The 23,507-nt window shown below is 37.5% G+C and overlaps 1 long non-coding RNA gene across 1 annotated transcript in view; it reads right to left on the reverse strand.

Annotated features, from left to right (window-relative positions):
- The window catches only part of LOC128311199 (uncharacterized), a 405,908-nt gene that overhangs the window by 96,699 nt on the left and 285,702 nt on the right, over window positions 1-23,507 (reverse strand). Inside the window, exon 2 of the long non-coding RNA XR_008289326.1 lies at window positions 21,687-21,754. This is a non-coding gene — a long non-coding RNA (uncharacterized LOC128311199). The remainder of the gene's footprint in view (window positions 1-21,686; window positions 21,755-23,507) is intronic.

Raw genomic sequence — 23,507 nt, forward strand, 5'->3', positions numbered from 1 at the left:
GCAGAGAGAGAGGGAGACACAGAATCTGAAGCAGGCTCCATGCTGTCAGCACAGAGCCCTTTGCGGGGTTCAAACCCACTACCACGACCTAAGCAGAAGTCAGATGCTTACCTAAGTAACCCACCTAGGCAAACCTACATTTTCATAATTTAATCTCAGATATTCTAAAAATGTAAGGTGTTATTTTTTTAATGCTGTTTGTTTTCATGACATTTAATTGACTTGCGAATGTTTGTGTATAAACATTCTCTATCTTCTCTATTAAAATATTTATTTGTTACATTATTTTCCCCAAGCAGCAAACACTGCCTCATGAAAAATCCAATTTTCTGTATTAACAAAGTGAAAAATCATCAAAGTTTGGTTTTAAATATTTAATCATTTTTAGTACTTAAAGGTTGAAGATATTAAGGAAACATTTGAACTTAACTTTTTAAAAAAGTGCTTATTTTTCTGACTTGAAAAGTAGTATCTGTATTTTATTTTTAAAAAAATTTAATCTTTATTTATCTTTGAGAGAGAGAGAGACAGAGTGTGAGCAGGGGAGGGGCAGAGTGAGAGGGAGACACAGAATCTGAAGCAGGTTCCAGGCTCTGAGCTGTCAGCACAGAGCCCGATGCGGGGCTCAAACTCACAAACTGCAAGTTCATGACCTGAGCTGAAGTTGGATGCTTAACCGACTGAGCCACCCAGGCGTCTCTGTATTTTATTTTTAAGGAGTAGTCTAGCCTGTGCTTATAATTATATCATCTCTTAAAAACTGAAAGCAAATGTATTTAACAATTTCTGCAGTGACTGACGTAAGTGAATTCAGATGGGGTTATCCTAAATGTAAGCCTATAATGATGGAGAGTTCTGCACTTGTCCAGATTTCTTGCCGTTCTCCCGTAGCTAACTTATGATAAGAAATCGAATCTAATTTTACAGTTTGATGAGAAAAATGTGGCTGCCCTAGAGAAAAAGTAAACACTTTAATTAGCCTGAGTCTCAGTGCATCCTTAGTTCCCAATGGCACTGAGCAATACAAGGTATTCTCAGTTCTCTATGCTCCTGGTTTCATTTATAATGAACATGAAGTGGGAAGGGAGCTACTATGAGGGTCAGCAGATACTTCTATGGTCTAATCACCAACTGAAATTTTCTCACTTTGCTCAAGACTATGTTGCTTCTATGGAAAGTACTTAATAGCTCCAGGCACAATCCTAGTTGTTCTGAACAGAACTAACTAGTTGCAGAATGAGCATTGTAACTTACAAACCAACACAAACTTTGAGCTATATAAATAAATGTCTTGGTTTTCTGACTGTCATTGAAAGACAAGTGATGTTGGAAGGAACCTAAATAATGTTGATGCCACTTCTTTGGCCTCTCAAAGTAATATCTAGTCACATGAAAATTATTTTAAATCTTTATTAACTGTCTACATTCTGTGCCAAGGTTTCTGATGATTTCTGAAGATCACTCTCAGGATTATGCATGTAAGCTGTGAAATTGTTGTTATAATAGAAATTTCATTGAACCTGGGAAAGTTTTAGTGAGGTGGGCACTTTCCAGAAATACTGTAAATGCAGAAAAGGGTAAGATCCTCCCCTGATGACTTATTGAGTACAGTGCACATAAATTAATCATTGTTGTTGCCTCTGACATGATAAAGTTGTTTGGTACAAATAAGGGCACATATAAAATTGATGGGCAATTTCTTTAGAATTACAATTGAGAAGGGATGAGCTGCCAAGATGCCTTTTAAGAAGCAATCTCACAAATGTTCTCTTGGGCTGAAAATCTTGTCAGAAAATGTTAAACTCAGTCTCTGCTACTTTTTAAAACATGCATATCTAGATTACACATTCAACTGAAATCAGCCAAGAAATGTCACATTTCTATCCTTAATTATCCAAAACAGAATCAATTCAAGTAATATGGAAAGGGCCCCGGAATGGGAATTAGGAGTCTTGAGTTGTTATCTCAGCTCAACCTTTATCACTGTATGATCTTTGCCTGGACCCCAAACCTGTCTGGGCTCCATTCTCTCATCTATGAAGGAGAAGGCATGGTTTAAGTCAATGGTTTTCCACCTCACAGTTGGTTATGAGTTGAATTATGTCCCCCCAAATTCATATATTGAAGTCCTAACCCACACTACTTCAGAATGTGATCTTATTTGGAAATAAGGCCCTTGAAGATGCAATTAGTTGTATTAGGATGAGATCATTACTGGAGTAAGGTGGGCCCCTTGATACAATATAATTGGTTTCAATTGGGAATGACACAGAAAAGTGGGAAAACTACTTAAGCAAGAGGTGAGAATAGACATGTCAGTAAAATGCCAATTTTACTTTGATAAATTAAGATCATGTTTTATGAAAAGCATGACTAACTACTCTTTAATTATAAATAGCACAAATTAAAAAGTGTTTTGGGGACCATACTTACTTTAACTATTAAATGATCACAAGTCATTCTATATAGAGAAGTTTTTTTTGATGGAAGAAAAATCCTAGCATATTTAGACAAAGATAGAACTCTACTGTGGTAGGCTGAATCATGGCCTCCAAAGACTTCTGGGTTCTAAACCTTGGAACTTGTGAATGTTACCTGGCATGGCAACAGGGCCTTTGCTGATATGATTCAAGTTAAGAATATTGCAAAGATTATCATGGAGTATCTTGTTAGGCCCTAAATGTAACTATAAGTGTCTATAAAAGAATGAAGAGGGGGGTGCCTGGGTAGCTCAGTTGGTTAAGTGCCCAACTTCAGCTCAGGTCATGATGTCACTGTGAGTTGGAGCCCCGCGTTGGGCTCTGTGCTGACAGCTCAACAGCTCTGAGCCTGGAACCTGCTTCATATTCTGTGTCTCCCCCTCTCTCTGCCCCTCCCCTGCTCGCACCCTGCATCTTTCTCTCTCAAAAATAAATACAATTAAAAAAAATGAGAGGGAATCTGATGGTAGAAGAGGTGTAGGAGATGTGATGACTGGACAGGAGATTGGTATGGTCATGAGCCCCAGCACACAGGAGTCCTCCAGAAGCTAGAGAACGGAAGGAAACAGATTCTCCCCTCAGAGCCTCCAAAAGGAACCTGCCCTACTGACACCTTGACTTTAGCCCAGTGGAAATGACTTCGGATTTCTGACCTCCAAAACTTCAAGAGAATAAATTTGTGTTGTTTTAAGCCACTGAAAGTGACAACACCAAGAGGAAAGTAATACATATAACATTTCTCACACTCCTCTCTGAATTAGGTCTTTTCCCAAACTGTATAACTCCTTCTCAGTCTCAGGCAATATAGGCAACTTTTAAGCAGTTGACTCCAATTCTTTCTAACCCAATGGGCTACTTAAAAATTAATGAGTCATTAATAGGATAGCTTTTCCTCTCTGCTGTACTGTGAAGGTGGCAGTTTTCCACCTATTTAACCCAAAGTAATGAGAGTAGACACATACTGTATATGTCATGCATTACCAGGAGCACCACGAGTAAGAAATATAGGTGTCATTGATATACTCAATATATAGCGACAAGCTACTACTACTAAAACTGTCGTTTAGGTGTAGTGATTTTGTGAAGCCTTTCAAATCATACTACTTATCTTGTACAAACAGATTTAAAATACTCTGAACCACTGGAAATATATTTATTGAAATAATAGTATTCATTTTCTTTTTCAACCTAAAAATTCCATGCATTTTAAGAAAGCTCAATGAGTTTGGAATCAATAAGAAATACTGGCTATCCAGCTGCTGATTGTTGTTCATAAGAGTCAAAGTGGTTAAAGGAATGTATTTCCAAAAGATGAAAAGCTATTTTGAGGCTTGGCTCTCTTACTCTTGTTGAAATGGTCACTGTAGCAGATAATTCCCCTGAGAAAGGGCAAACGGAGATCCATTTTTTTTTTTTTGAAGAATTTAAGGTCATGCTATAATATTGGATTTGTTGTTGTTTTTTTTTAATGGAGGGAGCAGTTTTATTCTGTTATCATAATAATATCAACACATTATACTAAGAAAAATAACAAAATATGAAAAAGGAACAGATAAAAGGTAAAAATCCCATGACAAAAAAACATTTGGAAAACAGGCAGAGGAAAACAGACACATTACAAACAGGGGAAAAAAAAGTGCAAAATGATTGCAAACTTCTTCTTGGGAACAAACCAAGGAGAAGTCAATCAAACAATATTCTTAAAGCGATAAAAAACTATGCCAACACAAACTCAACAAAACCTCTCTAAAGGGTCCGTTAATCTTGTGAAAATCTTTCAAAGGCAAAATAAACAAATTATGTGTCCAGCAGACCTGTACTATTAGAAATGTTAAAGGAAGTTCAAGTGTGAAGCAAATGATAGCAGATCCAAATTAGTTCTATGAAAGGAATGAAGTAAATGCATGAAATTTACTGGTAAATGCATGAAAAACAGAAGATAACTGTTTATTCAATTTCCTTAAAAGGTAATTAACCATTTAAAGGAAAAATAACATATAACATGTGTTTTGTAACATATGTAGAAGTAGAAAGTATGATGATCGCACAAAAGATGGAAGAGGGTTCTGAAAGAATGTTGCCAAAATTTTGTCACACTATCCTCGAAATAATATTATCCTCTAAATAATATATGGAATATGGCAGAATAATATGATTTAGGGGATCCTGGATAATTTATTATTTATTGTAAGCATGAGAAAAATTACTAAAAGAACACATTAAATTTACATGTGTTATATGTCAAATACACTTCTATTTAAAAAGTCACTAAAATGGAAACAAAGAATAGTAATAATAGTCCAATAGTGAAGGCAAAATTGAATAGTAAAAATAATAGAAGACAAGAAGAGAAAAAGAAGAAGGAATAGATGGAATATATAGAAAACGAGTAGCAAGACAATAGACTTCAACTCCTATGTATTGATAATTACATTAAATAAAAATGGCCTAAATACTGCAAATAAAAATGTATATTCACTGCATTTTTTAATTTTTAACTTTTTAAAATTTTTAACTGCATTTAAAAAAAGCAAGACCATCTATATGCTATTGCAGGAATCATGCTTTAAATTAAAAAAATACATATAAGTAAAATTAAAAGCATATGAAATAATATATGATACAAACTCTGATCATGAGAAAGCTGAAATGGCTTCATAAATATCACTCCAAGTAGATCTCAGAAAAAGGAATATTACAAAGGAGAAGGAAACATTTTATAATGTTAAAACCGTTATTATTCATAAATAAATAATTGTAAATGTGTATACCCTCAATAATTGTGTATCAAAGTACATGAGCAGAACAGAACTGAAGAATAAATAAAACTGCCATTGTTACTGAAAATCGCAACACTCTTTTCTCAATAATTTAAAAAATAATTAGACACAAATTTTGTAGGAGAATACAAGATCGAATATCACGATCAACCAAATTGACCTAATTATATTTTTAGACCATAACAACACTTTTAAAAGACTCTATTACTAAAACTCATTCAAAAACAAATACAAATCTCAATTGCCTGTTAATATATTAGAGAATATATTAAAGACGTTCGCAATGAATAAACCTGGGCACAATGTTAACCCTAAACTCAGATAGCTTTACTAGAATACTCTATCTAACATTTAAGAGAGAGATAAACCAATCCTACAAAAAAATCTTTCATAAAAAAGAGAATATTCTCTGACTTATTTATTAGGTCAGCATTATCCTAACACCAAAAACAGGAAAAGACAGTATAAGAAAAAAAAATTATAAACTAACTTCCTCATGAATATAGATTCAAATATTCTTAGCAAAGTAATAGCAAATTGAATCCAGCCAAGTGGAATTTATCCATGCAGTGAAAGGTCAGTTTGGCATAAGAAAACCAAATCAATTTAATTTACCCCATTAACAGAATAAAGGAGAAAAGTCATATTATAATTTCAATTGATGCAGAGAAAGCATTTATCAAAATTATAAACCCATTTATGATAAAGTCTCAGAAAACTAGGAAAACCAAAAACCTCTATCAAGCAAAAATAACCAACATCTATTTAATGATAAAGTAGTGAAAGCTTTCCCTCTATGACTGAGAACACGGCAATTGGATTGGTTATCCATTTGAAAAAAAAATTATCTTTATCTTATGTCAGACTCTGTACCCCCCCAAAAAACAAAACAGAACAAAAACAAACAAACAAACAAAAAACAACCTCTAAATCATATTCTAAAACACTGCTAAAACTATAAAAACTTTTGTTGGAACACATAGGACATTATTTTTGCAAAGTCTGATTAGGCAAATATTCTTAAATAGTATGTAAATCTTAAAAGATAAAAACCCCATTAATTTGTTTCAAAATTTAAACTTCTCTTTAAAAGCCACTAGTAAGGAAATTAAAAGGCTAGCATTTACAATACTTATTTCAGCTGTGAAACTAATATCTAAGAATATACATATTTTATCTTCCATAGCTCAAAAATAAGAAAGCAAACAACCCAGTTAAAAAAAATTCAAAAAGACAACCAAGGAATATTTTGAGGGTTATTTTTATGTGGATAAAATATTTTCATGTGTGAATATATTTTTACAGTGATACAACCCTTTTATATATTGATTCTGGAACAGGTTCTACAAACCCATGCCTTTGTCTAAATTCACAGAACTTAGAGCAAGTAAATTTTACTGTATTTAACTTGCTCAAAATATTTGAATAGGCAGTTCCAAAAAGAAATATGTAAACCAGTAACAAAAAGATGTGCAACATCATTACAGTCAGGAAAATGCAAATTAAAACTACTCTACACCCATTATCATGGCTGAAATTTAAAGGGCTGAAAACATCTAGTGTTGTCCGAAATGGCGTGGAGCAACTGGAATTTTCATTCTCTGAAGTTCCAAACATAAAATGGTACAACACTTTAGAAAATAGGTGATTTCACACAGAATTACATATACACTTACCACATGGCACGGTAGTTCAGCTCAGAGGCATTTCCTCAAGAGAAATAAAAACCTACATTTAAAGAAACTCAAATTTAAATAATGTCCCTATGGACTAGTGAATGGATAAACAAATTGTGGTCTATCTATACAATGGCATACAAGTTGGCAATTAAAAATAACAATGTAGGGAGAGGTCGGAAGATGACGGCGTAGGAGGACGCTGGGCTCACCTCGCTCCTGCTGATCACTTAGATTCCACCTACACCTGCCTAAATAACCCAGAAAACCGCCAGAGGATTAGCAGAACGGGGTCGCTGGAGCCAAGCGCAGACTAGAGGCCCACGGAAGAGGGTAGGAAGGGCGGAGAGGCGGTGCGCGCTCCACGGATTGGCGGGAGGGAGCCGGGGCAGAGGGGCGGCCCACCGGCCAAGCAGAGCCCCGAGTCTGACTGGCAACAGCTGAGGGGCCGGAAGGACTGTGTTCCCACAGCAAGCGCGACTTAGCGTCTGGGAGGTCATAAGTTAACAGCTCTGCTCGGAAAGCGGGAAGGCTGGAGGACAAAGGGAGGGAGATCTGCTGAGCCCCTGGACTACAGAGCTCAGTTTGGTGGGGAACAAAGGCGCTCGCCAGCGCCATCTCCCCCGCCCATGCCATCTCCCTCGCCCATCCCCCAGCCAAAATCCCAAAGGGAACCAGTTCCTGCCAGAGAACTTGCTCGCTCCACACAAACACCCAACTCTGTGCTTCTGCGGAGCCAAACCTCCGGCAGCGGATCTGACTCCCTCCCGCTGCCACAGGGCCCCTCCTGAAGTGGATCACCGAAGGAGAAGCGAGCTAAGCCTGCCCCTCCTGCCCCCGTGCACCTTGCCTACCCACCCCAGCTAATACGCCAGATCCCCAACACCACAAGCCTGGCAGTGTGCAAGTAGCCCAGACGGGCCATGCCACCCCACAGTGAATCCCGCCCCTAGGAGAGGGGAAGAGAAGGCACACACCAGTCTGATTGTGGCCCCAGTGGTGGCCTGGAGGCAGACATCAGGTCTGACTGCGGCCCCGCCCACCAACTCCAGTTATACACCACAGCACAGGGGAAGTGCCCTGCAGGTCCTCACCACTCCAGGGACTATCCAAAATGACCAAACGGAAGAATTCCCCTCAGAAGAATCTCCAGGAAATAACAACAGCTAATGAGCTGATCAAAAAGGATTTAAATAATATAACAGAAAGTGAATTTAGAATAATAGTCATAAAATTAATCGCTGGGCTTGAAAACAGTATAGAGGAAAGCAGAGAATCTCTTGCTACAGAGATCAAGGGACTCAGGAAGAGTCACGAGGAGCTGAAAAACGCTTTAAACGAAATGCAAAACAAAATGGAAACCACGATGGCTCGGATTGAAGAGGCAGAGGAGAGAATAGGTGAACTAGAAGATAAAGTTATGGAAAAAGAAAAAGCTGAGAAAAAGAGAGATAAAAAAATCCAGGAGTATGAGGTGAAAATTAGAGAACTAAGTGATACACTAAAAAGAAATAATATACGCATAATTGGTATCCCAGAGGAGGAAGAGAGAGGGAAAGGTGCTGAAGGGGTACTTGAAGAAATAATAGCTGAGAACTTCCCTGAACTGGGGAAGGAAAAAGGCATTGAAATCCAAGAGGCACAGAGAACTCCCTTCAGACGTAACTTGAATCGATCTTCTGCACGACATATCATAGTGAAACTGGCAAGATACAAGGATAAAGAGAAAATTCTGAAAGCAGCAAGGGGTAAACGTGCCCTCACATATAAAGGGAGACCTATAAGACTCGTGACTGATCTCTCTTTTGAAACTTGGCAGGCCAGAAAGGGTTGGCACGAGATTTTCAGTGTGCTAGACAGAAAAAATATGCAGTCGAGAATCCTTTATCCAGCAAGTCTGTCATTTAGAATAGAAGGAGAGATAAAGGTCGTCCCAAAAAAACAAAAACTGAAGGAATTTGTCACCACTAAACCAGCCCTACAAGAGATCCTAAGGGGGATCCTGTGAGACAAAGTACCAGAGACATCACTACAAGCACAAAACATACAGACATCACAATGACTCTAAACCTGTATCTTTCTATAATAACACTGAATATAAATGGATTAAATGCGCCAACCAAAAGACATAGGGTATCAGAATGGATAAAAAAACAAGACCCATCTATTTGCTGCCTACAAGAGACTCATTTTAGATCTGAGGACACCTTTAGATTGAGAGTGAGGGGATGGAGAACTATTTATCATGCTACTGGAAGCCAAAAGAAAGCTGGAGTAGCCATACTTACATCAGACAAACTAGACTTTAAATTAAAGGCTGTAACAAGAGATGAAGAAGGACATTATATAATAGTTACAGGGTCTATCCATCAGGAAGAGCTAACAATTATAAATGTCTATGTGCCGAATACCGGAGCCCCCAAATATATAGAACAATTACTCATAAACATAAGCAACCTTATTGATAAGAATGTGGTAATTGCAGGGGACTTTAACACTCCACTTACAGAAATGGATAGATCATCTAGACACATGGTCAATAAAGAAACAAGGGCCCTGAAAGATACATTGGATCAGATGGACTTGACAGATATTTTTAGAACTCTGCATCCCAAAGCAACAGAATATACTTTCTTCTCGAGTGCACATGGAACATTCTCCAAGATAGATCATATACTGGGTCACAAAACAGCCCTTCATAAGTTTACAATAATTGAAATTATACCATGCATACTTTCAGACCACAATGCTATGAAGCTTGAAATCAACCACAGGAGAAAGTCTGGAAAACCTCCAAAAGCATGGAGGTTAAAGAACACCCGACTAAAGAATGAGTGGGTCAACCAGGCAATTAGAGAAGAGATTAAAAAATACATGGAAACAAACGAAAATGAAAATACAACAATCCAGACGCTTTGGGATGCAGCGAAGGCAGTCCTGAGAGGAAAATACATTGCAATCCAGGCCTATCTCAAGAAACAAGAAAAATCCCAAATACAAAATCTAACAGCACACCTAAAGGAACTGGAAGCAGAACAGCAAAGTCAGCCTAAACCCAGCAGAAGAAGAGAAATAATAAAGATCAGAGCAGAAATAAACAATATAGAATCTAAAAAAACTGTAGAGCAGATCAACGAAACCAAGAGTTGGTTTTTTGAAAAAATAAACAAAATTGACAAACCTCTAGCCAGGCTTCTCAAAAAGAAAAGGGAGATGACCCAAATAGATAAAATCATGAATGAAAATGGAATTTTTACAACCAATCCCTCAGAGATACAAACAATTATCAGGGAATACTATGAAAAATTATATGCCAACAAATTGGACAACCTGGAAGAAATGGACAAATTCCTAAACACCCACACTCTTCCAAAACTCTATCAGTAGGAAATAGAAAGCTTGAACAGACCCATAACCAGCGAAGAAATTGAATTGGTTATCAAAAATCTCCCAACAAATAAGAGTCCAGGACCAGATGGCTTCCCAGGGGAGTTCTACCAGACGTTTAAAGCAGAGGTAATACCTATCCTTCTCAAGCTATCCCAAGAAATAGAAAGGGAAGGAAAACTTCCAGACTCATTCTACGAAGCCAGTATTACTTTGATTCCTAAACCAGACAGAGACCCAGTAAAAAAGGAGAACTACAGGCCAATATCCCTGATGAATATGGATGCAAAAATTCTCAATAAGATACTAGCAAATAGAATTCAACAGCATATAAAAAGAATTATTCACCATGATCAAGTGGGATTCATTCCTGGGATGCAGGGCTGGTTCAACATTCTCAAATCAATCAACGTGATACATCACATTAATAAAAAAAAAAGAGAAGAACCATATGATCCTGTCAATCGATGCAGAAAAGGCCTTTGACAAAATCCAGCACCCTTTCTTAATAAAAACCCTTGAGAAAGTCAGGATAGAAGGAACATACTTAAACATCATAAAAGCCATTTATGAAAAGCCCACAGCTAACATCATCCTCAATGGGGAAAAACTGAGAGCTTTTTCCCTGAGATCAGGAACACGACAGGGATGCCCACTCTCACCGCTGTTGTTTAACATAGTGCTGGAAGTTCTAACATCAGCAATCAGACAACAAAAGGAAATCAAAGGCATCCAAATTGGCAAAGATGAAGTCAAGCTTTCGCTTTTTGCAGATGACATGATATTATACATGGAAAATCCGATAGACTCCACCAAAATTCTGCTAGAACTGATATATGAATTCAGCAAAGTTGCAGGATACAAAATCAATGTACAGAAATCAGTTGCATTCTTATACACTAACAATGAAGCAACAGAAAGACAAATAAAGAGACTGATCCCATTCACAATTGCACCAAGAAGCATAAAATACCTGGGAATAAATCTAACCAAAGATGTAAAAGATCTGTATGCTGAAAACTATAGAAAGCTTATGAAGGTAATTGAAGAAGATAAAGAAATGGAAAGACATTCCCTGCTCATGGATTGGAAGAATAAATATTGTCAAAATGTCAATACTACCCAAAGCTATCTACACATTCAATGCAATCCCAATCAAAATTGCACCAGCATTCTTCTCGAAACTAGAACAAGCAATCCTAAAATTCATATGGAACCACAAAAGGCCCCGAATAGCCAAAGTAATTTTGAAGAAGACCAAAGCAGGAGGCATCACAATCCCAGACTTTAGCCTCTACTACAAAGCTGTAATCATCAAGACAGCATGGTATTGGCACAAAAACAGACACATAGACCAATGGAATAGAATAGAAACCCCAGAACTAGACCCACAAACGTATGGCCAACTAATCTTTGACAAAGCAGGAAAGAACATCCAATGGAAAAAAGACAGTCTCTTTAACAAATGGTGCTGGGAGAACTGGACAGCAACATGCAGAAGGTTGAAACTAGACCACTTTCTCACACCATTCACAAAAATAAATTCAAAATGGATAAACGACCTGAATGTGAGACAGGAAACCATCAAAACCCTAGAGGAGAAAGCAGGAAAAGACCTCTCTGACCTCAGCCGTGGCAATCTCTTACTCAACACATCCCCAAAGGCAAGGGAATTAAAAGCAAAAATGAATTACTGGGACCTTATGAAGATAAAAAGCTTCTGCACAGCAAAGGAAACAACCAACAAAACTAAAAGGCAACCAACGGAATGGGAAAAGATATTTGCAAATGACATATCAGACAAAGGGCTAGTATCCAAAATCTATAAAGAGCTCACCAAACTCCACACCCGAAAAACAAATAAGCCAGTGAAGAAATGGGCAGAAAACATGAATAGACACTTCTCTAAAGAAGACATCCGGATGGCCAACAGGCACATGAAAAGATGTTCAACGTCGCTCCTTATCAGGGAAATGCAAACCAAAACCACACTCAGATATCACCTCACGCCAGTAGAGTGGCCAAAATGAACAAATCAGGAGACTATAGATGCTGGAGAGGATGTGGAGAAATGGGAACCCTCTTGCACTGTTGGTGGGAATGCAAATTGGTGCAGCCGCTCTGGAAAGCAGTGTGGAGGTTCCTCAGAAAATTAAAAATAGACCTACCCTATGACCCAGCAATAGCACTGCTAGGAATTTACCCAAGGGATACAGGAGTACTGATGCATAGGGGCACTTGTACCCCAATGTTTATAGCAGCACTCTCAACAATAGCCAAATTGTGGAAAGAGCCTAAGTGTCCATCAACTGATGAATGGATAAAGAAATTGTGGTTTATATACACAATGGAATACTACTTGGCAATGAGAAAGAATGAAATCTGGCCTTTTGTAGCAACATGGATGGAACTGGAGAGTGTGATGCTAAGTGAAATAAGCCATACAAAGAAAGACAGATACCATATGGTTTCACTCTTATGTGGATCTTGAGAAACTTAACAGAAACCCATGGGGGAGGGGAAGGAAAAAAAAAAAAGAGGTTAGAGTGGGAGAGAGCCAAAGCATAAGAGACTGTTAAAAACTGAGAACAAACTGAGGGTTGATGGGGGGTGGGAGGGAGGGGAGGGTGGGTGATGGGTATTGAGGAGGGCACCTTTTGGGATGAGCACTGGGTGTTGTATGGAAACCAATTTGACAATAAATTTCATGTATTGAAAAAAAATAAATAAAATAAAAAATAAATAAAAAAATAAAAATAACAATGTATAATTTATGTATGCATATCCACTAAAATATTGTTCTAGTAGAAGCCAGAAGCAATGGAGTCCATAATGTAACATTTCATTTGTATGAAATGGAAAAAACGAATTTGTAGTGATACAAAGCAGATTGATGATTGCTAGGAAGCCAGTGATGGGGGAGCAGGGTAGGAAATGGGGCTTGAGGGATAGCAGCAAAAGGGCACAGGAAAACTCTCTGGGTGATAAAAATATTCTGTATCCTGATTGTGGTGGTAGTTATAGGGGAGTCACTTGTTCTGCATGCTTTCTATGTTTAGATAAAATACCTACCTAAATATACAAAAGATGCAGAAAACCAAAATGATATTTTAACCGGTATTACTGAGGTATGTAAGCCTATTTCTATCACAGGAAATGATATATAGCTCTTTACATGTAATGACATTGAAAATTAACTTCTAAGATTGTTAATTTAATTTTTAGTATTTCTGCAATGGAAACTATGAGCAACGTCATGTCTTATATACTAAGTTTTTCTTTCCCTCTGCTTCTCTGGCAAAGGGAACTAGGGATGATATTTAATCAAAGTATCTACTGCAGTGGCTCCAGTGAGTAGCTACCCACCACTAACGTGTGACTGAGTTTGAGCCTTTAAATCTTTCACTAGATGAAGTATCGCGCACAAGTCTCGTCACACACAAAAAATTCATATTCACTGGATAAAATGGGATACGGAGAGGTTTTCATGTGTGGATACTATTGCCTTAAAAAAAAAAAATCCAGCTACAAAGACCTCTAAGAATCCAGGAAATCCTATTGGATGACCTTGTTTTGAGCAGTATACACTGAGCTCTTTTAAGCTGTTTTCATTGATAGGTTCTTTCTCCACCTTTACCTTATTGAGTGGAAGGCCTATTGAAATTGGATAATGACAGTCACTGCTTCCTGACAATTGAACAGCAGTAAGACAAAAGGGAAATAGAAATGGGCTAGGGTGATGGCAGCCAGGCATTTACTTGTCAAAGAATATTTTGAGACAGGTTTTTGTAAGATTTCAGCTTGCTGTAGGCATCAGTGCTTGGAAGGCACCAGGACATATTTGTTCAATGCTAGTTTTGCTTTTAGAAAATATTCTAATATTTTAATAAATATAGCCTAAATTTACTGACTAGAAAGCAATAAAGGGAAATCAGGACTGTGCTTGTTTTGGAGCATTGGGTTTATGGGTGATTTTATTCAATATCATGAATACACGTTTAGACCTCAACACCTATCAGAGGAAGAAAAAAAAAAAGCAACCAAACAAATAAGCATAGTTGCCTTAAAGGACTAAAATTAGCTGGTCTTGCTTCTGGGAAAATGTGGATATTTTTAAACCCATCTAAATTCATTCACCTCCTATTCTGTTTGAAAAAATATATGGATTTTTAAAGATACACAAAATCTTGCATCAGTGTTAGATGCCTCTGAACAGAAACATCCAAGTAAATGCACAAACTTTGGGGAAGTTTTTTGTTTGTTTTGTTTTTGTTTTTGTTTTTGTTTTTTGCTACATGCGGTACAGATTCAATGAGATTAGAAGATTTATAAAAAGAGGGCACCTGGGTGGCTCAGTTGTTAAGTGTCTGACTTAGGCTCAGGCCATGATCTCGCGGTTTGTGAGTTCAGGCCCCGCGTCAGGCTCTGTGCTGACAGCTCGGAGCCTGGAGCCTGCTTTGGATTCTGTGTCTCCCTCTCTCTCTGCCTCTCCCCCACTCACACTCTGTCTCTCTCTCAAGAAATAAACATTAAAAAATTTTTTAAAGAAGATTTATAAAAAGTATTTGTCAAAAAACATATTTGTCAAGGAGTGACCTAGCCTTTCGAAAGGGGGGAAAAAAAAGGAAATTGAAGGGTGCTTTTTATACCAAATAGGCACTGCAGGTTGGAGGGATGAATGGTGACGATGAAGAGGGGTTGAGAGAATGACAGAAAACTTGCTGTAATTTGGCAGAATTAAAAAATAAGTGGTGGGTGATAGGAGCTCATAAAATTGTAAATGTCGCGGGTTGGTGATGAGGATGTCATTTCAAAGTGAGTAGGTGCCGGTGGTCTCTGGTCCAGTACGAAGTCCCACAGAGCAGTAAGCCCTTTGCCGTGCTATATGATGGAGTGGGAGCTTTGGAGTTGGGTTTCCCTAGGGACTGTAGTGTCATCCTTCACAGGCACAATGCTTAGCAACTTAAGGGAGGCCAAAGAAGTACCAGACCACAGAACTACTTCCTGTCTACACAGGCACAGCATCTTTGATATTGAGTCTTGTCCTATGACCCATTTTTATGCACAAGACAAACCCCATTCCTCTGGCAGCAAAAAAAAGCAAGACAGGCAATTAAGGGAGCATAATGTCATCATACCTATCATAGTATAAAATATTAACCACGAGAGAGAGCTCTACTTTTGTCACAGTACTGGAATTTCCTCCCAAGTAACCAGACCTCTCAGGTGGAAAAGTAAAGAAAACCTGATGCATGTCACATTTAGTGTATTTACACTGACTCAACAAGCCACCTGGAAACACAGAAGTACACATTAGCGTAAAGTCCAGGAATAACAATGCTATATATTCTTTCAGTTTTTAGTTGACCTCACATGTCTGTTCTCTCTCTGTGTAAACTTCAAATCCTTTCCAAACTGAAGATACCTAAAAGCATCTCTACTGCAGAATTAGCAAGAAGCACAAACCACCGAGGAAATTGTTGACAAATCTGACTCATTAAACCTCGACTCTCCAATAATAAAAAAGATTTCATAAAAAAAAATTAAATGAGGGGTGCCTGGCTGGCTCAGTTGACTGAACATCTGACTTCAGCTCAGGTCATGATCTCACGGTTCATGAGTTCAAGCCCTACGTTGGGCTCTGTGCTGAAAGCTCAAAGCCTGGAGCTTGCTTCGGATTCTATGTCTCCCTCTCTCTGCCCTTCCCCTGCTGGCATTCTGTCTCACTCTGTCTCAAAAATAAATAAAATTTTTTTACAAAAGATTAAATGATAAATCAGAAAAAGGATTTGTATATAGAATTTTAATTCTTCTAAATCATGACCTAGGGGGTCTAATGTTCCCCCCAGTTCAACTAAACTTATGATAGGTTGCTTTCTGACTATAGGAACCTGATTTCCCTTTTCTTAGAACATTACTTTAGAAAATTTGCCATTGTAAACTCTTTCTCTGCCTTTTTGAGATAAAAATCTTCCCCATCCTCTTTCAGTTGTACCAGGGATGTCTTTCTCAAAGACAGAGATGTCCCTTTGAAATATAATCATGCAAGGAAAGAGCATTTCCTCTATCTCCCAGTCCCTATGGGAAGGTAGGAACCTAACTCCCCTAAGCACCAGTTAGTAAACAGTAATGGCCTAATTACATTGACCAACCCTACCTATAACGCCTTCCAATATTTTTCCACTAGCTCATGCTAGGGCTTAAAATTTCCCCTATTTAAATATTTCAGTGGGGTTGAGTTCAGTCTCTTTCCCCTAATGCAGTAGTCTTGAACAAAGTCTTCCTTGCTTTCTTAACTTGTCCAGTGAAATTTCTCTTTCATAAACCAATATTAAAAAAAAAGGATAAATGTGCACTAAGAAATGGTCAAATGATTTCTTCCAGAGTGTGGATTGCTAATAAGCATATGAAATGATGTTCAGTCTCACCAGAGAAATGCAAATTAAAATATCAGTGGCATACAATTTAACAGCCATCGGACCAGCAAAATTTAAAAAGTCTAAAGATATAAATAGCACACAGTTGATTTTAGGGTAAATAGATACAATTCTTTAAAAGTAATTTTACGGGGCGTCTGGGTGGCTCATTCGGTTAAGCGTCCGACTTCGGCTCAGGTCATGATCTCGCGGTCCGTGGGTTCGAGCCCCACGTCGGGCTCTGTGCTGACAGCTCAGAGCCTGGAGCCTGTTTCAGATTCTGTGTCTCCCTCTTTCTCTGACCCTCCCCTGTTCATGCTCTCTCTCTCTGTCTCAAAAATAAACATCAAAAAAAAATTTTAAAGTAATTTTACAATGTTAAACTGAGGTGAAAAAGTCCATTATCTAACACCCCAGCAATTCCACCAGTAGGTATGGCACTAGAGAAATTTCTCACAAGAGAAATGTGGACAAGAAGAAATGTACAAGGTAGGGCGCCTCGGTGGCTCAGTCAGTTAAGCATCTGGCTTCTGCCCAGGTCGTGATCTCACAGTTCATGAGTTCAAGCCCCACATCTGACTCTGCTGTCAGCACAGAGCTCACCTCCGATCCTCTACCCGCTTCTCTCTCTGCTCCTTCCCTACTCACGCACTCTCTCTCTCTCTCTCTCTCAAAAATAATAAGTAAAAAAAAAAATTTAGGGGCTCGTGGGTGGCTCAGTCGGTTGAGCGTTGGACTTCAGCTCAGGTCATGATCTCACAGCTCATGGGTTGAAGCCCCATGTCGGGCTCTGTGCTGACAGCTCAGAGCCTGGAGCCTGCTTCAGATTCTGTGTCTCCCTCTCTCTCTGCCCCTCCCCTGCTCACGCTCTGTCTCTCTGTCTTAAAAATAAACATTAAAAATTTTTTTCTTTAATTTAAAAAGAAGAAATGTACAAGGAAATTTATTAAGGTATTCTTGATGATAGTCAAAAATTAGGAAAAAAAGCCTAAATGCCCATTAATAGAATAAACTATATATTCATAGGTTTGAATATTGTTATAGTTAAAATCAACTACATTTATTAATATGTAATTCTTATGCAAATCATAAGAATTGAAAAAAATGAAGGGTAGTTGTATGGTAATAAATATATGATTTTTTAAAACCTGTCAAGCAATATATTCACACATATACACATACAAAGTAAAATTTACAAACAATAAATTTATTACAATAGTTTAACAATGGTGAAGCACAGCAAAAGATATGAAATTTCAATGATCTTATGTAAATAAATGAAGACAACCTAAATGACTTTGCTATTGAAAGGAAATCAGTCACCATCACTTGCATTTAGCAAAGACTCAGAGGAAGACAGAGGACTGGGGAAGATTTACAGTTATAAAGAGATAGAGACAGACAGACAGACAAACAGAGGGATAAAGCTTCAGTTATGATCTGGAAACTGCCGGCTTGGGGAAACTGAAGTCAGGCTAACTAAAATCAGGGCATCCATGTCATTGGTTAGGGGAGCATATTTGCTTTTTCCAGTTGGTCCTAAATTGACTGTGAGGGCAAAACTTAGGGAAGCTGTCCATTATCCATCAAGTCCTGGCCATGTGGGGCCACTTGTTGTAAGAGTTTTTGTTTGGCTTCCTGGACTGGCCACTACACATAATGGTTTGGCTTCGTGGGCTGCTGAAGGTTGTGGGTCAGACTTCTGCTTTCATATATGGTCTGACCACTGGCCATTTGCCTGTCCAGTCTATCACTCTGAAAAGTTTATACCTTAAGGAAGACTCACACTATTCACATAAGACAACTGTCATTCAGTGGATACTTCAAATGACAAGAAGCATAACTTTAGAGTAATAAAGATAAAATCTAAATTAAGGTATAACCATATGCATTCTGGTATTTTTTGGCATTTGCTAAAGGTTATCACTTATCTGCATGTACATATAAGCACAATTTCTGAGTGAAAACTACGTAATGTGTTTCCAAAATTCTGATTCTTAAAACATACAGCTCAAGATATTTTTGACACTCATAATGCATATTATTATATAATTGCAAATAAAGTTTTATGAATACATATTTTCATCACTGAGCATTGTAATTGAGGCTGGGTAATGCAATTAACATATTGTATTTCTCAAACATTATTTTCTTTTACCTTCAACGTTTCAATTTATGAGACAGAAATCTATGATATTAGATATTGTGAGTAGCTATCTGACAAATGATCATTTACCCCTCAGCTAGTAGAGTGTAAGTGTTGATAGATAGTAGTAACTTTTGTTAGAAGAGAATTAGACAATTCTAGTGTAATAAATACTGTATTTTAGGGGTCAAAAGTATCTATTTGGAAATGGGGTGTTTCCTTGAAATAAGTCCTATTATTACCAAGCTGAAAAACAAGCATGACTTCATATCTGATAAAGTATTGTAGCCCATTTCAATTTCTTTCTGGATTTTATTTTGATGCTTCAAACTCTCCTTAGAGAAGAAATGGCAAGGGTTGTTACTGAGGAAATCATTACAGTTTATTGAGGAACTGACTGATTTGAGGAGGGGTCATAAAGATTTACTAATGATATAGCCTTTTGCTTCTTAGAATACATGTCAGATGTTTGGAATGATTAAAAAGATAACTGTGGATGACTGCAATTAGCTTTTGTGAAATTTGTGTTGGTTCCATTTTTAGGGACACAGTGCCCTAGTCATCCAAATGGTATTAACAGAGATTGAAAATTAGCTTCTTACCCCCTCACTCAGCTTCAAAATCAGGTCAGGTTGTTCTGTAAATGAAAACCCGACTGAAGCTGTTTCTCTTATCCTCTTTGACTAAATCAGGATTCTAGACTTCAAAGCTAAAAATGTAGTCTTCTCAGGAGCAATACAATCAGTGCAGACAAAAGTAAAACTCACAGATCAGCCTCTTCAAACTTTGAAATTCAGATGAAAAGACCCATTTTAAATTCCATTGACAGGGAGATGTCATACTAATCACAAAATTGACCCACAGGTATGATTTTCTTTGACATGCTTAAGAGCAGTGGGCTTAATCATGTAGTCTTTAAACTGAGATAAATTAAATGAGTTTTGCTTTAATAAAGGCTATAGATAGTTTCTACAGGTTCATTCAGAAGTTGCAAAACATCTCCATAAATATGTGTCCTTTCTGGATTATAGTTGCCCAGTAAAAATCATCTAAAATCTGTTTTAAAGGAAAATTTACAATCCTGTGCACCATTGCTGAGTGCCTGTCTTGTAAATCTGGAGATTGACCACATTTCTATTTTGTCCCTTATGTAGAAAAAAGGAAAAGGGGGGAGGGGACGGAGAGAGGGAGAGAGAGAGAGACAGAGATCTTTTTAATTATCATGTTGAACCTCTTCTTTTAAATCTCAGAAAAATATGTTGAATAATACTTTAAAAAATACCCAAGTCCTCAAGAATCTCAAGTTCAGTATGGAAGGCAAACTCATAAATTCATAGTTAATAAACTACATATAACAGTGTTATAAGTGCTATCATGGAGTTTATGATACTGCAGATAAGAAAACAACCAACTCTCTAGGAGAACTGAGAAGGCATTGCAGGGAAGACAACTTTTAATATGAATTTGGAATTATGAAAAATAGCACAATAGGCAAAGAAAATGGGGAAAAAAGAACTGCTAGGCAGAGGCAAAGAATGGTCCAAAAAGCATGAAAGAAACTTCAGTGTATTTGAAAAAGTTCAGCTTGGCTGAGGCATGGAAACTATCATTGAAGATACAGCTTGATGAACCTTTCCTCACATGACAAAGAATCTCAACACCAGTTTGTAGGCAATGAGCAATACACATGACCACATTTTGAATTTATGTTTGTTTGTTTTTAAGATAATTGCCAATGGTGCCATGAGCTATGAGTGGAGGATGAGCTATGAGAAGAAATCAGTGGCAGGAAGTTGGTAATGAGGCTGTTTCAGTGATGAATAATTTAATTCAAAAGCCTCTAGATAGGAAGTAAAGAATTCAGCTTTCATTACAGAGGTAGCAATTAATAAGTGATTAGTCAAGAATCACTTATTAGTGATTTTTATGATGAGTCATGAAAAAAAATTGGAGATTAAGATTCTAGTTTAGGTAAGGATAGTGGTAACAACTTAATCCAAATGGGATATTATAGGAGGAGCATATTGAGACCTCTGGCTGGGACAGAGAATGGAAGTAGAAATACATGAGATCTTTGTACCTTCAGTGATTCTGAATTCCTAAAGAAAGCTCACTAGAGAGTTAGACATACAGGTATAGATCTTGAACCATTAACCCATCAATTCAGTAACTGATATCCTGACAGCTGAGTAGTTCACCCAGAAACAGTATAACAAACGAGAAGAGACAAGGTCAAGAATAAAACTCGAAGGAGCTATAGCATTTGAAAGCATGTGGAAGAAAAAGATTCAAAGAGGGACACTAAGAAAATCTCATACAATGAGTTCTCACTGGTGATGATAGCATTCTAAAAGCCAAAAAAGATCATTTCCAAAACCTCAGTCAACTCTGTTACATGACAGCACATATATCACAACGTTGCCACAATGTTACTTTTATTGATGTTTTGTTATTTTGTCAAACAACCAGGTGGTGATTATATATGTAAAAATGCATTTATGTATGTAAAAACACACTATCATAATGCGTCCCTTTTTTTATCTTGCACACACACACAAATGAATATTGCATTTAACAACATTTTTGTTTTTTTTTTATCTTTTTTTAATTTAGCTTTCTGTCACTTATAGATTGCATTTAACTGGGAGTAATAGAATATCAAAATATTGTGACATAAATATTCAAGGATTTAATTTTTCATGTTAAAAATAAATGGATGCAGCCCTTTTCAGTCTGCTCCATTAGCTTCATGGTATCTTGTATCTGGCTCTTTCATTTAATGGCCTACTTTACCAACTTACCATGTGGCTTCCATTCTCAAGGTCAAGATGGCTGTTGAAGTTTTGGTTAACACATCTGAGTTGCCAATCTAATGAAAAAGAAAGAAGAGAAAGATAAAAACAATGCTTCTCTCAGTTGATTCAGATCTTTTGAAAGATTGCAACACTTAGGTTTATTTGGTCCACATCTTGCTTGGGTGAAGGTTGGAAATGTAGCCTTTACTTCTAATAGCAATGGATTGCAGTAAAGTCTGGTAAAGAAAACAGATATTTGGCATGTTAGTAGCTGTCTTTCCCTCAAGTTTCCAATATATGGGAGAGTTTGGCTAGTTTGTAAACATAAAAATATTCAAGGGCAGGGGCTCCTGGGTGGCTCAGTTGGTTAAGCGCCCAACTCTTGGTTTGGCTCAGGTCATGATCTCACAGTCATGAGTTCTAGCCCCAGAGCCTGCTTGGGATTCTCTCTCTCTCTCTCTCTCTCTCTCTAACCCTTCCCCATTCGTTCTCTCTGCCTCTCAAAATAAATGAACTCCAGAACATTTTTTAAATATTTAAATGTAGTCCCTTCCTTTCACCAAGAAACTAATAGCCAAATAGAAAAACATATGTAAAAACAAATATAGAATCTATTTTTACAATTAAGAAGAGACTGTACAAAGTGCAATAGGATATAGTGGAAAAATGATCCCCGGTGGAATGCAAATTTTCCAGGTGGCGAAGGCTGGCACAGGACACAAGAGGATGGAAGACTGATAGGGAGAAAAAATGTGATAAAGTACCAAAAATAGGATTGTGAGCATAACACTGAGCCGCAGAAATTGAAACAGAAAATTAAAATCCACATCAAAAACTTAGAAATACTAACTTAGAGAACATTAGGCACTTGGGTATATGGAAGCTTCTAGGTCCTAACTATCAGCTCCTGAGGAATTTTTCATGAAAGCCATTTCCCAAAACTGTAAGGCAAATTATTCAGTAAAGCCCTAAGTAGCACCTAAATTTGATGTTAATCTGCTAGAAGTCCTTACCCTTTTCTAAAGAATAAATTGCTATGGGCATTGTACCAAATAGGAAGAGAAAGAAGTTTGCTGTTTTATAAATCTTCAAGCATTCAGTTTAGATTAAGTTTATTGTTTGATGAGAATTGTGAAGTTAATTAAATAAGGAGATTCTTAGATGAAAGTGGCTCTAATGCCAGGGAGGTCTGTGTAAGCAAACCCAAATCTAAAGCTGGAGGTCCTTCAAGTTTACAGAATCAAAATGCTAAGGACAACCAATTACAAACAGCCAATGAGGTTTTAAGCTCTAGCCAATCAGCCAATCAAATGCTGCTGCTGCTGCTGCTGCTTCCCCTTCCCCTTCTCTTCTTTTATTGCTTCTGCACTTTATACAAGTCTTTTAACTGGCTCCTGTCCTTGGAACACTCATAACCATTTCTGGTTTTATGCTGCCTAATTCAAACAGGTTTTCAATAAACTCTTAAAACTTTTAATTTTTTTTAATGTTTATTTATTTTTGAGACAGAGAGAGAGACAGAGCATGAACGGGGGAGGGGCAGAGAGAGAGGGAGACACAGAATCCGAAACAGGCTCCAGGCTCTGAGCTGTCAGCCCAGAGCCCGACGCGGGGCTCGAACTCACGGACCGTGAGATCGTGACCTGAGCTGAAGTCGGACGCTTAACCGACTGAGCCACCCAGGCGTCCCTAAACTCTTAAAACTTTTAATATGCCTGAGTTTATCTTTTAACATGGTGAAATACAAAATGTATTTTCGATGTATGCTAAATTGTATTCCAAATGAAGATGCAAAGGCTATGCTTAGAGACATTTAAAACATTCACT

This window comes from Acinonyx jubatus, chromosome A3 (assembly GCF_027475565.1).
Source record: "Acinonyx jubatus isolate Ajub_Pintada_27869175 chromosome A3, VMU_Ajub_asm_v1.0, whole genome shotgun sequence".
NCBI classification, from domain to species: Eukaryota; Metazoa; Chordata; class Mammalia; order Carnivora; family Felidae; genus Acinonyx; species Acinonyx jubatus.